The sequence below is a fragment of the Podarcis melisellensis genome (genome assembly GCF_964234715.1).
Source record: "Podarcis melisellensis genome assembly, chromosome: 6".
Taxonomy (NCBI): domain Eukaryota; kingdom Metazoa; phylum Chordata; class Lepidosauria; order Squamata; family Lacertidae; genus Podarcis; species Podarcis melisellensis.
In genome coordinates this window covers 8,249,359-8,262,821 of record NC_138538.1, presented here as the reverse complement: position 1 = coordinate 8,262,821, position 13,463 = coordinate 8,249,359, and the positions used below count along the sequence as shown (strand labels likewise).

Sequence of the window (13,463 nt, the reverse complement as noted above, 5' to 3'; positions counted from 1 at the left end):
AAGCTTTGTTTGCATAATCAATGCAATTGTTGTTATCAATGCACGGACGTGAGGCCTGAAGCCATGGCTTACTCTAAAGATACCAGATCTTGACAATTTTGAAAAGAAAAAGGTTTTTTTCCCTTAGACTCACATGAATCCAGCAAGACCATTTAACAAACACCGAAAGTTGTTCTTATTTCTTCATTTCCTCCTTTATATCAAATTCTGAAGCCTAAATGCAGAACATCCAACTATTTTACAGCAATGTATAATTGTCTTAGGGACTCCGGTGGCGTTGTGGGTTAAACCACAGAGCCTAGGACTTGCTGATCAGAAGGTCGGTGGTTTAAATCCCCACGACGGGGTGAGCTCCCGTTGCTTGGTCCCCAGGGGCGCCAACTTATAAAAAATATTGGGGGGGGGGCCATACCGGGGTCCTGCCCCGGGAAGTTTTCTAAATTTTAGATGAAAATGAGTGAGTTTTAAAGTTTTTTTAAAGTATTTTAGAGTCATATGATCAACATTAGAACCCCGAAAACTCGACTCTCTATAACTCCACACTCCGGGAAACTCGACAAGCCTGAAACACTTTTTGGCTTTGAAAAAAGAAACAAAACATAAACACGCACGGTATTTTCGTAAAAAGCTAATTTAATTTACAGTAACAATTATGCTTATAGACTATTACAGAGCAGTGAATATATAGCTCTGAAAAGACTGAAATGATATTTAAATAAATCCTAAACTATCATTAAAAGAATAAAACATAAAATATTGCTGTCGCACAGTAATAGCGCTTTGATTAATAAGTGAAATAGCTAATTTAAGCTTACTTTGAATAAGGCTGAGGGTTCATTAAATAAAAATAATATCTCAAAGTTAATGCTTTAATACAGTTAATAAAGTTAATACAGTATGCCTAATACTGTATGTAAATACTGTAATACTGTATGTAAATAACGGGCTTTAATTGGGTCTTACAGCCTAAAAATATTTAAGTATTTGAAAATAACTAATACAGTACTATAGTAATATAGAAATACAGTACTAAACTAGTACTAATATTTCGAAACTGAAAATTTAACATTCTGTATGTATTGAATTCTCTATTTTATAAAGATTTTTAATATCTGACAGTGAGTTTGGAGTAGCCCAATGCAAAAATCCTGAGGATCCATGTGGATCCATGCTTTGTAACCACGTTTTTGCACCACTGTGACCCTAGGCAACAGTGGGTGCGTGATTTTTTTTGGTGCAAGATGTAGCCATGGACATGCTATGTTATCTGATGGTGAATTTGGGGTGACCCAGTGCAAAGATCCTGTGGATCCATGCTTTGTAACCATGTTTTTGCACCATTGCAGCCCCAGGCAACAGTGGGTGCGTGATTTTTTTGGTAGACTGTAGCCATGGACATGTAATGTGATCTGATGGTGAATTTGGGGTGACCCAATGCAAAAATCCTGAGGATCCATGTGGATCTGTGCTTTGTCACCACGTTTTAAATGGGGAGGGAAGGAAAAACACAGAAGGGACAAGAAGCACAAGAGGGGTGTACGGAGAAGCAGCTGGCTAAGAATGCAGGGGAGGAGTTTAACGGGGTGGGGGGGAGGAAAGGAAGGCAAAAGTTCCCCCCCCAGCCAGCCCTCTCTCTCTCTCTCTCCCCCACCTGCATGTTTTTCGGCTGCCTGCGAGTCCCTAGAGGAGGAGGTGGTGGGCTGGAGCCTGCACGCGGTGTGACTAGGAAAGAATTAGAAGGAAGGACTCGATCCTTTCCTTAACCCTCTGCTTGCCAGGAGGGCAGGGGATTCCCTGCTCTTTGTTGAGTTTGAGCAAACGCAGCAACAGAAGCGGGTGGGCAGTAAGACCCTGAGGCAGAATGCAGGAAAGCAGCAGCTTCTGCCTTCCCTCCGCCCGACCACCCGATCTTATTTTTGCCTGATTTTTGCCGCTGCGCTCCGGCTCCAGGGACCACACATTCACTCTATAATTTTCTTAAATTATTGGGGGGGGCAGAGCCCCCCAAACGGATTTTTGAGGGGGCTCGGCCCCCCTCAGGCCCCATGGAGTCGGCGCCTATGTTGGTCCCTGCTCCTGCCAACCTACCAGTTCGAAAGCATGTCAAAGTGCAAGTAGATAAATAGGTACCACTCCGGCGGGAAAGTAAACAGCGTTTCCATGCGCTGCTCTGGTTCACCAGAAGCAGCTTAGTCATGCTGGCCACATGACCTGGAAGCCTCGGCCATTAAAACGAAATGAGCCCAGAGTCGGTCCAGACTGGTCCTAATGGTCAGGGGTCCCTTTACCTTTTATAATTGTCTTATTTATGGGACCACCATTGCATGCCATTCTCAACAGAATTCAAGAGACAATGTCCCCACCTTTATAAGCTAAAACTCGGCACAAGAGGAGCAACTCAGACTGGGGAAGGAAGCGGAAACTAGACAAAACTGCAAAGATGATTAATGCAGGGGCAACAAATGCATATTTCTTTGTTCCTAACAATTTTGCCTTGTGCAAAAACTGTATGTATGAAGCGTTATGGTTTTGTTTGTTCTATGTTATGTTACGGTAAAGTCTGGGTGCGATGCTGCTCTGCCACCCAGCTCGTCGGACTAAGTCCGCGGGTCCCTGCGGAGGAAAATGAGCTCAGCCGGAGACAGGAGCAAGCTGCAGAAGATCCAAGTTTATTGCGCAACATGTTCAAGGCGAGATTGAACAGCGAGAAAGGGGTGACATAAACTTTTGAAACTTCCCTCCATGCCCCAGAATACAGTGCAAAACACATCCCAGTTACATCATGAATACATTAAGAAGAGGTTGGGTTACACAGATTACATCATGAATACATTAAGAAGAGGTTGGGTTACACAGGATTAACATACAGAGGAGGGAGGGGGAATATGCAGAGCTGGTGATATGTGCAGATAAGCACATCCTGAGTACCGGTGATGAGAAGACAATGGTCCATGTACTGGCATTGCCTGGAGGAAAGGCTTGGCAGAGTGATTTGACAGGATTAGGGTCTTGACGCCTTGCTTGAGAGATTATGGAGGACAGGGGAGGTGTCATGGAGTCACAATTGGCACGTTGATTGTCTATGAATTTTATAGATTTTAGTCCCTTTTGACATTGACAATTGGAAATAAATTGATATATTGTAGCGAAGAAGAAGGTGAAGAAGACATGCCCCCCTTCCGTATCAGTTATGTATTTTTGTGTTTTTATGTTGCAAACCGTCCTGTGATCCCCAGATGAAGGACGGTATAGAAATTAAATCAATAATAATAACAGTTACAGATAGGTAGCCGTGTTGGTCTGCCATAGTCAAAACAAAAAAAATTCCTTCCAGTAGCACCTTAAAGACCAACTAAGTTAGTTCTTGGTATGAGCTTTCGTGTGCATGCACGAAAGCTTTCGTGTGCATGTGTATCTGAAGAAGTGTGCATGCACACGAAAGCTCATACCAAGAACTAACTTAGTTGGTCTTTAAGGTGCTACTGGAAGGATTTTTTTTGTTTTGTCAATAATAATAACGATAACAACAATAATAATGATGATAACAATAATAATAACGGCCAGAAAGACCATTAGGTAGCTCCTGAAGCATCATCGAGTGTCGTCTGAAACACACGGGAGTGGATATAACGGGGTGCCGTTTTGTTTAAATCGCGGTCCTACAACTGCACGTGTGAAACCGCCTTCCTGGAACAACACGCGTGTAGCGTTTGAGCGTGCGCCTCCTCCAATGAGCGCGTTTCTCCCGGCTCGCTCGCAGCGACCAATCAGCAGCAGCGACCGCTTCTCCTCCTCCTCCTCCTCCTCCCGCCTTTCTCTCTCCTCAGCGCGCGTCTGTCAATCAACGAGCGTGCCGTGGCTTTCGGGCGTCTCTAGCACTCTAAGCAGGAGCCGCGTCGAGCTTCTCATTAGCATATCGAGGGAGAGGAGGCGTGGGGCAGAAGAGGCTGAGCGCGGAGTCGCGCAGGCGCAAAGCGTCTCTCGCGCACGTACGCACGCACGCAGGCGCGGATGGACCCTCAGGAGCCCGCCCTGCCCACATCCCTCCGCTTCCGCCCTCCCTCCCTCGGACTACCCAGAACCCCTTGCGAAGTGGCAACGTAGCCGGCTATGGCGGAACCTGCGCCTGCGCTGTGAGAAGAGAAGGGCAAATATATATATATATATTTTCATTGAGGGAGAAAAGCCGAAGCCGGGTGAGAGGCTTGACTGACTGGTAGCGACTGCGTTGCACCCGCCGCGCCACTGAACCCGCCAGGTACAACCCGAGGGCCGAGGAAATAGTTATCATTATTGCTATCTTCGTCATTATTATTATTTAAAAGAAGAAGAAAAGGAGGGGAGAGAGGCGTGTCCCCCCCATTTCTACCTCAGGCCACATCATCATCTTCGAGAGTGAGGGTTGGCATCCCCCCTCCCCCTCCATAATAATAATAATTTGCAAACCCCCCTCTGGCCCTGAGTTCGAATTCTGGTTTACCTCAGGAACTCTGGTGTTGGTGGGGTTCTGGAGGGAATCGCTTCCTGACCCCCCAGGAGTGTGGGGGGTGGGTGAAGGGGGTTGGCTTTTCATAGGATCATAGGGACCACAAAGCGCCATCTAGTTCGACCTCCTGCAACGCAGGAATCTTTTGCCCCCAACGTGGGACTCGAACCCGCTACCCTGAGGTGAAGAGTCGCAGGCTCTGCGGTTTGAGGGTATAGAGGGCTCTGCTTTCATCATCATCACCACCACCGTCATTTATTTATTTATTATGATCTTGATTTATTGCATTGATGCCTCACCTTTTCCTCCGAGGAGCTCAAGGCGGATTACGTGGTTATCTCCTCATTTAGCCCCTACAACAACAGCTGGGTGAGGTAGGTTGAGAGGCATTGATTGATTGATTCCCCCAAGGTTGGCCCAGCAAGAGCTTCAAACCCTGGTCTCCCATGTCTTAGTCGGACACTCTAACCACTGTGCCACGCTGGCTTTCATAATTATCATCACTTCCGTTATTTAATTTGTATACAGGTCTTTCTTCGAAGATCTCAGGGTGGTTAACAGCATAAAAATACAAGATAAAAGCACAGAATGTGTAATAAAGACAAGAAGAGGAGCAAATCAAACCAATAAGCGCCCAACACCTCCCAATCCCACAAATACGTTTATGGGATGTTGATCAGCCAAAAGGCCTGGTTCATCATCATTGTTTAGCTTCAAAGTCATGGGGCAAGAGGATGGTAACCAGTTAAAAACCAGGAAGCAGAGAGTAGGAATCTATACAGGCAGTTCCCACAATGGAGGGATGATGGCGGTGGTGATGATGTATAAATATATATACTGCTTGATGCCAAAAATGGCTTTAAGGCAGTTGGCTAAATTAGACTTTTCTAAGCAGGTTGTAAGATGCGGGTTTCCACAAGGATCAGTTTGGGAAATTGTCTTCTTTAATGAACTGGAGTTTGAGGTGAATAGTGAGGTGGAAACATTTGCTGCTGTTGCCAAGTTGCTTGGAGCGGTAAGAAGAAAAGAGCTTTCCATACTGCGTGAATGAGCAGTAAGATGTTCAAGATCTGCACTGCTTGCTCATTTGCTACAGGGCCAGGCTCAGGGTGTTACTATTAGTATACAAAGCCCTTAACAATTTGGGACCAGTTTACTTGCAAGGTTTCCTTACCCTACATGCGCCCAGTCAACCACTTCAATTGGCAGAATTGGCACAGCTACAGATGCCATATAATGCCCATTCCATTTTTGTAAGAACTCTGTCGTTTAGTGTGGAAGTGCCTACACTTTGAAACCTCCTTCCTATTGAGATCAAGCAGGCATCTTCACTGTACTCTTTTCAGCATCTGCTAAAACATTCCTGTTTAAACAAGACTACCCAGATGATTAGAAAGTTGAGGTCATTTCAATCAGTTTCAGTATTTAAACTTCTGCATGTTTTAAGGTAGTGTTGTAAGTTTCCCTTGATTTTACTGTTTTAGCTTTTGTAAACTGCTTTGAGGGTTGTTGTTTTTACAATCAAGCAGTGTATAAATTTTAAGAAGTAAATGAAATAAAAGATATGTAAGTGTAGGTATGCACATTGGGACAAATATTTCTAACTTAACACTGATAGGTGATGGAGGTGACTGACTGAGCAGTAAGGATCCTGAGGTCGTGGTGGAAAGAATGAAGTGTGTGGCAGATGTAAAAAGGGATCGATAATTGGAGGAGGGATGAAATACAAGGCTACCAGTACTGTATTTTCTTTAAGCAGAAATTTGGTGCAATCACTTCGGTGGCAGAACTGCTAAAAAGATATTGCAGTCCTAGAGAAGGTGCAGAAATGGATATTCAGAATGATCCAAGGACTGCTCTCCTATGGAAAGCTTGGACTGCTCTCCTAGGAAAGCTTGCAACATTTGGAGAGGGGTGGTGGTGTTAGGAGAGGAAAGCAGAGCAGGGAAGGGAAGACATCCATGGTGTGGAGAACGTGGATAGAGAGGTTTTTCTCCCTCTTGTACAGCACTAAAACCCAGGATCATTCAGTGAAGATGAATGGTGGGAGATTCAAGACAGGCCGAAAGAAGTGTTATTTCACACATTTAATAGTTAACCTATGGACTTTGCTCCCACAAGATGCAGTGATGACCAAAGAAGGGGATTAGATGAGTTCATGGAGGATAAGGCTGTCAATATCTTCTAGCCCTGATGGCTGCATGCTATCTCCAGAATTAGATGCAGAATTAGATGCTTCAGTACTGTTTGCTGTCCTCTGTCCTGCCTGTGAACTCCCCACAGGCATCTGGTTTGGCATACTGGGAAATAGGATGTTAGGCTACATAGGCCCTTTGGTCTGATTAAGCAGTGATAGAGGCCTTGAGAAGGGTGGCAAAGTTTGTCTCAGCTGAACTGGCCATTAGAGCAGATGCCCGTAATGTCTTACGATTATTTAGTAATCCTTTTTCCATCCCTTCTTTCTTCCAAAAAACTCAGGGTATTGCACATGGTTCAGCCCTGTAAGTTAGGTTGTGCTGAAGATGGTGTCTGGGTCAAAATTGCCCATGACTCTAACCTCTAGGCAACATTGATACAGTGAGGTATTTTCTCTCTTTTTCCTTATTCCTCTCTCACTTGTGAACTGGGGATGCCATCCTATGTGTATCTTGAAAATAAGTCCCACTGGGCACAAAGTCCCGTTGTGTACAAATGCATGAAGATGAGCTGCAACATTTGTGTTCCAGTTTTATTTTTATTTATTAATTCTCACTTAGAAATATATGAACAGAAGCAGTTCTGTCTTCTTACACTTCCTGCTCCTTTTGGAAACTCATATTGACTTACGTTGGGGCTCTCGTGTAGACATTTTTGGGTCAGTTCTGCACTCTGGATTAATTCTGTTTTAGTGCGTTCAGGCTATTCAGCGGATTCTTCTTCACTGTCTAGGTGTATCCATGCAGTTTATCTGCTAAAAATCAACAAAAACTCGTAAGAACAATGTTGTCCTTCCCTGCCCCCAGGTTCCATGTGTTCATGCCAGAATATGACCAACGGCCATTCTGGGTGCTGAAATGGAACACTAGGTTTCCTGCACATTCCCCTATCTAAATAAGAGCTGGAAACTTGGAAAGAGAAGGAGTGAGCCATTTGCAACTCTTCCAGTTTCTTCGAAGCACCTGAAGTAAGGCATTGGGGCAGCACCTCAAAACTGGTGCTTCGTGTATGATGGGATTGTTAATAAGTCAGTTTGCTACCCAATTTCCCATGTTCCTTTGCATTGTTGTTCAATGAATCTTCTGTTTGGAGAAGGTAGATTAGCTAGTAGAACCTTGAGTAGCTTGTCTATGCAAGTAGAAGTGCTGTTTAAGCCACTTCTTTGACTAGTCATTGGCTTTTGATTTCAAAAAGCATTGGGTTCTTTGAAGATCTGGTTGCTTAAAAATAAGAGTTGGTGACAATCAACCTTCTCATAAGTGGCTCCAGAAGGGGAGATAAAGTGTCAGAAATATGTGGGCTGGCGCAGACACTTATTTTGTGAAGCTTCCCTTCTGGAACAGATCTAGACTATCAGTTAACGCCATTAGCATGAGGGCAAATAACAAGGCATGCTAGAAAGGGACACGGCCTCAAATTGGTATATAGGTCAGTCTAGTTTCTCTTTGAAAGAGATGCATCACCTAGCAAATGCTTTTATACACCGTGCAGACAGTACAGCATCTTAAAATGTCTTCCAGTATCTTCCTTTTTTGTTTTAAAATTGACCTTCTATTTGTATTCTTACATTTCTTTTATTGGCATATAGCTACTATTGCCTTGAAGGTTCATTTTCACATGTTTGTTTGTGGCTTTACAAATTACCTGTAAGAAGACAAAATCTACTGCATCTTAACTTGTAAGAAATAGAGTGTTATCCCAGTATCCTTCAGATGCTACACTCTTGCTACATGTAATAATTAGGAGTAGAACATCTTAAGCATGCTATGCAAGCATTGTTAATGCTACAGACAACATTGCTAGGATAACCTGCACTGTGTACATTTTCACATTCTAAAGATGCTCTTGGATGAAGTCACTTATTCCTGTCTGCCTAATCCTCTCATGAAGTGGGAAGTATAATTGAAAGTATGTCCTGTGATCCACGACAGCTGTCAATAAATGCTCTTAGAAAGGGATAGCTCAGTTGGGATAGTTCTTAGAAAGGGATAGCTCAGTTAGTAGAGCATGAGACTCTTAATTACAGGGTTGTGGGTTTGAGCCCCACCTTAGGCAAAAGTTTGCTGCATTGCAGGGGCTGGGAATAGATGGCCCTCGTAGTCCTTTCCAACTCTACAGTGCTATGATTCTGTGCTCTAACAAGTAAGAACTGAGAAATATGGTGCCTAATTGAATACACAGAACTGTGATTTCCAAACTGGGTCCCAGGGCACATGAGTATCGTCATGTTGATGAACTGCCCATACCATGACTTCTGGAATGGGGAGACCATATGTAGCATGGCCCTCCAATATGTGGACAGTGATATGATCCTCAGGGAAGGAGTTAATGGGATTCTCTGATGCAGCCTGCTCTGAACTCGTATGAGGAGGGTCTGTATCCCAATAACAGAACACACACATTGCATGCAAAAGGGTTCAGTCCCTGGCATCTCCAGGTAGGACCGGGAAAGACTCCTGTCTTGAGCTGTGGAGAACCGCTGTCACTCAGTGTAGACACTTCTGACCTAGATGGGCCAATGATCTTACTCTCTATAAGGCCACTTCTTACGTTCCTAATTTCTTGAAACACCACAACTGTCCAGAAAGCATACAGTGGTAACTCGGGTTACGTACGCTTCAGGTTACAGACTCCGCTAACCCAGAAATATTACCTTGGGTTAAGAACTTTGCTTCAGGATAAGAACAGAAATTGCACAGCGGCAGTGCAGCGGCAGCAGAAGGCCCCATTAGCTAAAGTGGTGCTTCAGGTTAAGAACAGTTTCAGGTTAAGAATGGACCTCCGGAACGAATTAAGTACCTAACCCAAGGTACCACTGTATCTCCATCACTTGGGTAAAAGGGATGGCAGAGGCAAATCTTAACTGTTATCCTTTAGTTATAAGAAGGATGCTTGCCCATTCTTCTGGAAGCTGATGGGATAAATAGGTTTCTGGGACAGCAGGTGGGGGGCGGACATAGTTTGCATTATAACAATATAGTTGCCCAACATTTTTACCCACTCTACCTCCAAATTATTATTTTTTGCCTTTGTTTAGTACTCTTCTTTTAACCCCGCCACCAAGCAGAGACATTCCATTCCTCTTCTCCTTTTGTGCTTCACTGTCCTTGACGCCCACTGAGAGCAGCCTAGCAACCCACCCACGAAGCTCCTGCAAACCACCATTTGGAAATAACCATTCTAATGTGTAGTAAATTAAGATATCCAGAATCTAACCGGAGCCTGCCAGATGTGGATACACTCTTATTTAATTAACATTAATGCAAAGTATTCTTTAATCGTTCTGTTAATTTAATATGTTAGTTAATGTAGTCTGAAATGTGCTTAACCTTCCAGGAATAGTGTATATTATAGTCCCATTTTTTTATGACAACCTTTCTGCGGATGCCCAGGGAGTTCAAGAAGATGTGTAGAAGTGTAGGTCAACAGGCTAAGTCAGAAAAAAATACGTTATAATTAGAATCAGATCCAAACAAAACTCCCTAGTTTAATACAAGAGATGGATAAGTTCTTCCAACTATTTATTTAATGTATTTTTACAGTTTCCGAGTATGTTTCCGAGCACAATTCAAAGTGTTGGTGCTGACCTTTAAAGCCCTAAACGGCCTCGGTCCAGTATACCTGAAGGAGCGTCTCCACCCCCATCATTCTGCCCGGACGCTGAGGTCCAGCGCCGAGGGCCTTCTGGCAGTTCCCTCATTGCAAGAAGCAAAGCTACAGGGAACCAGGCAGAGGGCCTTCTCGGTAGTGGCGCCCACCCTGTGGAACGCCCTTCCAGCAGATGTCAAAGCAATAAACAACTACCTGACATTCAGAAGACATCTTAAGGCAGCCCTGTTCAGGGAAGTTTTTAACGTGTGATTTTACTGTATTTTTGGTTTTTATGGAAGCTGCCCAGAGTGGCTGGGGAGGCCCAGCCAGATGGGCGGGGTATAAATAATAAATTATTATTATTATTATTTATCCCACCTTTGAGAGAACACCTTCCCCACTCCCAAAGGCAGGTAACATAAGTCCCTAAAATAATCAAAGAGAGCTATGTGTCTTCTTAGGCTAGCAGACATTTTGAGAGAAGCACTCATATGTTTACGTTTGTTTATAAAAAGATCCATATTCAACTGTCTTAATACAATAAAACATAAATCACCATTAGAAGCAGTTTTAAGAAATCATTAAAGTTATTATTGTCTTCAAGCTGTTAAATCAGTCTTGACAGCAAACTAACTGCCGCTTTTGTATTATGTCCTCCCCAATATTGCACTGCCAACTCTTGGCTCTGGTTTTATCCAATGTTGGCATGTGACCTCTCAACAGCCCTCAACTTTGCAGCCCTCCACAGTCAACAGACAGTTTCCCACGCAACACCCCCGTTTTATCTGCTATCATTTTTCTTATGCTGATTCTCCACATCCCTGTGACTCAACATGAAGTCTACTCGTCTCCGAATTCTGTTATCCTGAACCTGCGGCTCTCCAGCCACAGCCAGGATGGCAAGTGATAAGGGAAGAGTTATAGTCTTAACAATTACCCAATAGAAAAGAGTTATGTGCCCACAAATAATCCCTTCTTTCAGATTTGTTATTTTGACTGCTTCGTTGGATGGAACTGCTCCGACTTGTTACCCAGTCAACTTGCTATAAAGGTAAAGGTACCCCTGTCCGTACGGGCCAGTCTTGACAGACTTTGGGGTTGTGCGCCCATCTCACTTAAGAGGCCGGGGGCCAGCGCTGTCCGGAGACACTTCCGGGTCACGTGGCGAGCGTGACAAAGCTGCATCTGGTGAGCCAGCGCAGCACACGGAAACGCCGTTTACCTTCCCGCCAGTAAGCGGTCCCTATTTATCTACTTGCACCTGGGGGTGCTTTCGAACTGCTAGGTTGGCAGGCGCTGGGACCGAGCAACGGGAGCGCACCCCGCCGCGGGGATTCGAACCACCGACCTTTCGATCGGCAAGCCCTAGGCGCTGAGGCTTTAACCCACAGCACCACCCGCGTCCCTTCAACTTGCTATACCTTGTCCCATTCGTATTCGTTAATTGCTCACTCATTCTGAATTGCGCAATATAACATCTGTTTAATAGTGGAGTTGCTACTTCTCTCACATTTTTTTTAAAAAAACCTATGATGTTCCTTGCATAGGCAAAATTGGATATTTTGATCCATGAAGTTCCTGCAGATGTGCTATGTATTGTTTGTGAAGTGTGCTCAGTGTAGGAAAAACTGTACACACATCTTATGTTCCTTTGAAAAAGAGAGAACTTTAGTTTTAAAATCAGGGTGGCAAATGCAGTGGGTTAAAAAGAAGATGAATAAATTCTTGATTTAATGAAAGAAAGATAGTTGGTGGTGGTTCTATCTATTGAGCTGTCTCTCCCTCCCTCTCCCCCCGCCCCCCCCCCCGTGTGTGTGTATTTAAAGAACAACTTTAATAAGCAGGTTGGGGGAATCTGAATTTTTTTGTTCCTCAAGTAATAGTTGCAGTGCAAGCCAATAATGGTGTCTTATAGCTGTCTTTATTACCTGATGTCACTATTCATTATGGGGATTAAAAAAGTAAAATTGATTGGCATAGGGTAGCTATGAGAGTGCATCAAAGACCAGATTTTGTTTGGATTCCACTTCAGAAAGGAGACCAATTCAACTAGGGGCTTCTTCAGGAGTAACTCACAATGCCTTTCCTTGAAGATCCATGGCTTCATTTGTCTCCCCCATTGGCTTACATAAGGAAAGGATCAAATGGGTACAGTGGTACCTCCAGTTACAAACTTAAACTGTTCCGGAGGTCCGTTCTTAACCCGAAACCGTTCTTAACCTGAGGCGCACTTTTGCTAATGGGGCCTCCCACTTCTGCTGCGCGACTTCCAGGGGGGCAAAGTTCGCTACCAGGAGCACCTACTTCCAGGTTAGTGAAACTCGTTACACGAAGCGTTCGTAAGGAGGACGGTACGTAACCCGAGATTCCACTATATAACTTTTATATCTTGACTACATGGAATGAAATTTGCAGGCATAGGTGCTCCTTCCGAGGGAGTGAAACATGTCAGATTCCAGATTCCTCTGGTTGGAAGCTATAGCTGTTAGAAAGCTGCACCCCTCCTTTCTCTTCTCCCTGCCTGACACTTTCCTTTTATGGGGAGATTGGAGAAAGCCAATACAGTTTTCATTCTGTGAGGGTGCAACTCTCTTTGCAGCCTCTCAATCTCCAAGGCAAAACAGAGTTTGAAAAATCCTCTCAAACTCCAAGGCAAAACAAGAGTTCCTTTTGCTCAGGAACTGCCCACTTTATTTCAGAGCAGGAAAAAAGTAAGCTTCTAATCATTTTTACATCCCAGAATTATTTTTTTAATTTGGTCTCTTGTGAACTAATGCAAGAAATTAGCTACTGGTTAAATTAGTTCCTGGTTGAAACCTCTCCTGTGCCATAATCTCACTGGGTAGTTTAGGCAAGCTGTTCTTATTCAACCTTAGCCCTTTCTCTGCATCTTTAATGTGGGCTATGATAATATTGATTTTCCAATAAGGGATGCTGTAAATATTGCAGCAATATAATGAAAAGCTTTGAACCTCCAGCACTGTATTCCATATATCCATAACTTCTAGGGTCTGTGTGTACTGCAGACAGCGTTTACCGTTTATGCACAGTAGGTAGGGAGCCAATCTGCAGAAAAAATAGGAACCAGAGCTCTCCCTCCAGCTCCCCTTTATAGGCAGATATTGTCACAAATGCACATCCTCTTACTACCAGGGAATATCCATGCTGGCAAAGAATAGAATGGAGACAA

At 44.0% G+C, this 13,463-nt stretch overlaps 1 protein-coding gene and 1 long non-coding RNA gene across 7 annotated transcripts in view; both read left to right on the top strand.

Annotated features, from left to right (window-relative positions):
- The window catches only part of LOC309373295, a 118,913-nt gene that overhangs the window by 29,797 nt on the left and 75,653 nt on the right, over positions 1-13,463 (top strand). The gene's annotated exons all lie outside the window — the stretch shown is intronic.
- Positions 4,111-13,463, top strand: part of ARFGAP1 (ARF GTPase activating protein 1) — a 31,275-nt gene continuing 21,922 nt past the window's right edge. For 4 of the 6 annotated variants that reach the window (XM_081917092.1, XM_081917090.1, XM_081917093.1 and 1 more), the window contains exon 1: positions 4,112-4,258. The gene's annotated coding sequence lies outside the window, so the exon portion shown is untranslated. Of the gene's footprint in view, positions 4,259-13,463 lie in introns of all 6 variants that reach the window. The other 2 variants (XM_081917089.1, XM_081917094.1) reach the window with 2 other exon arrangements.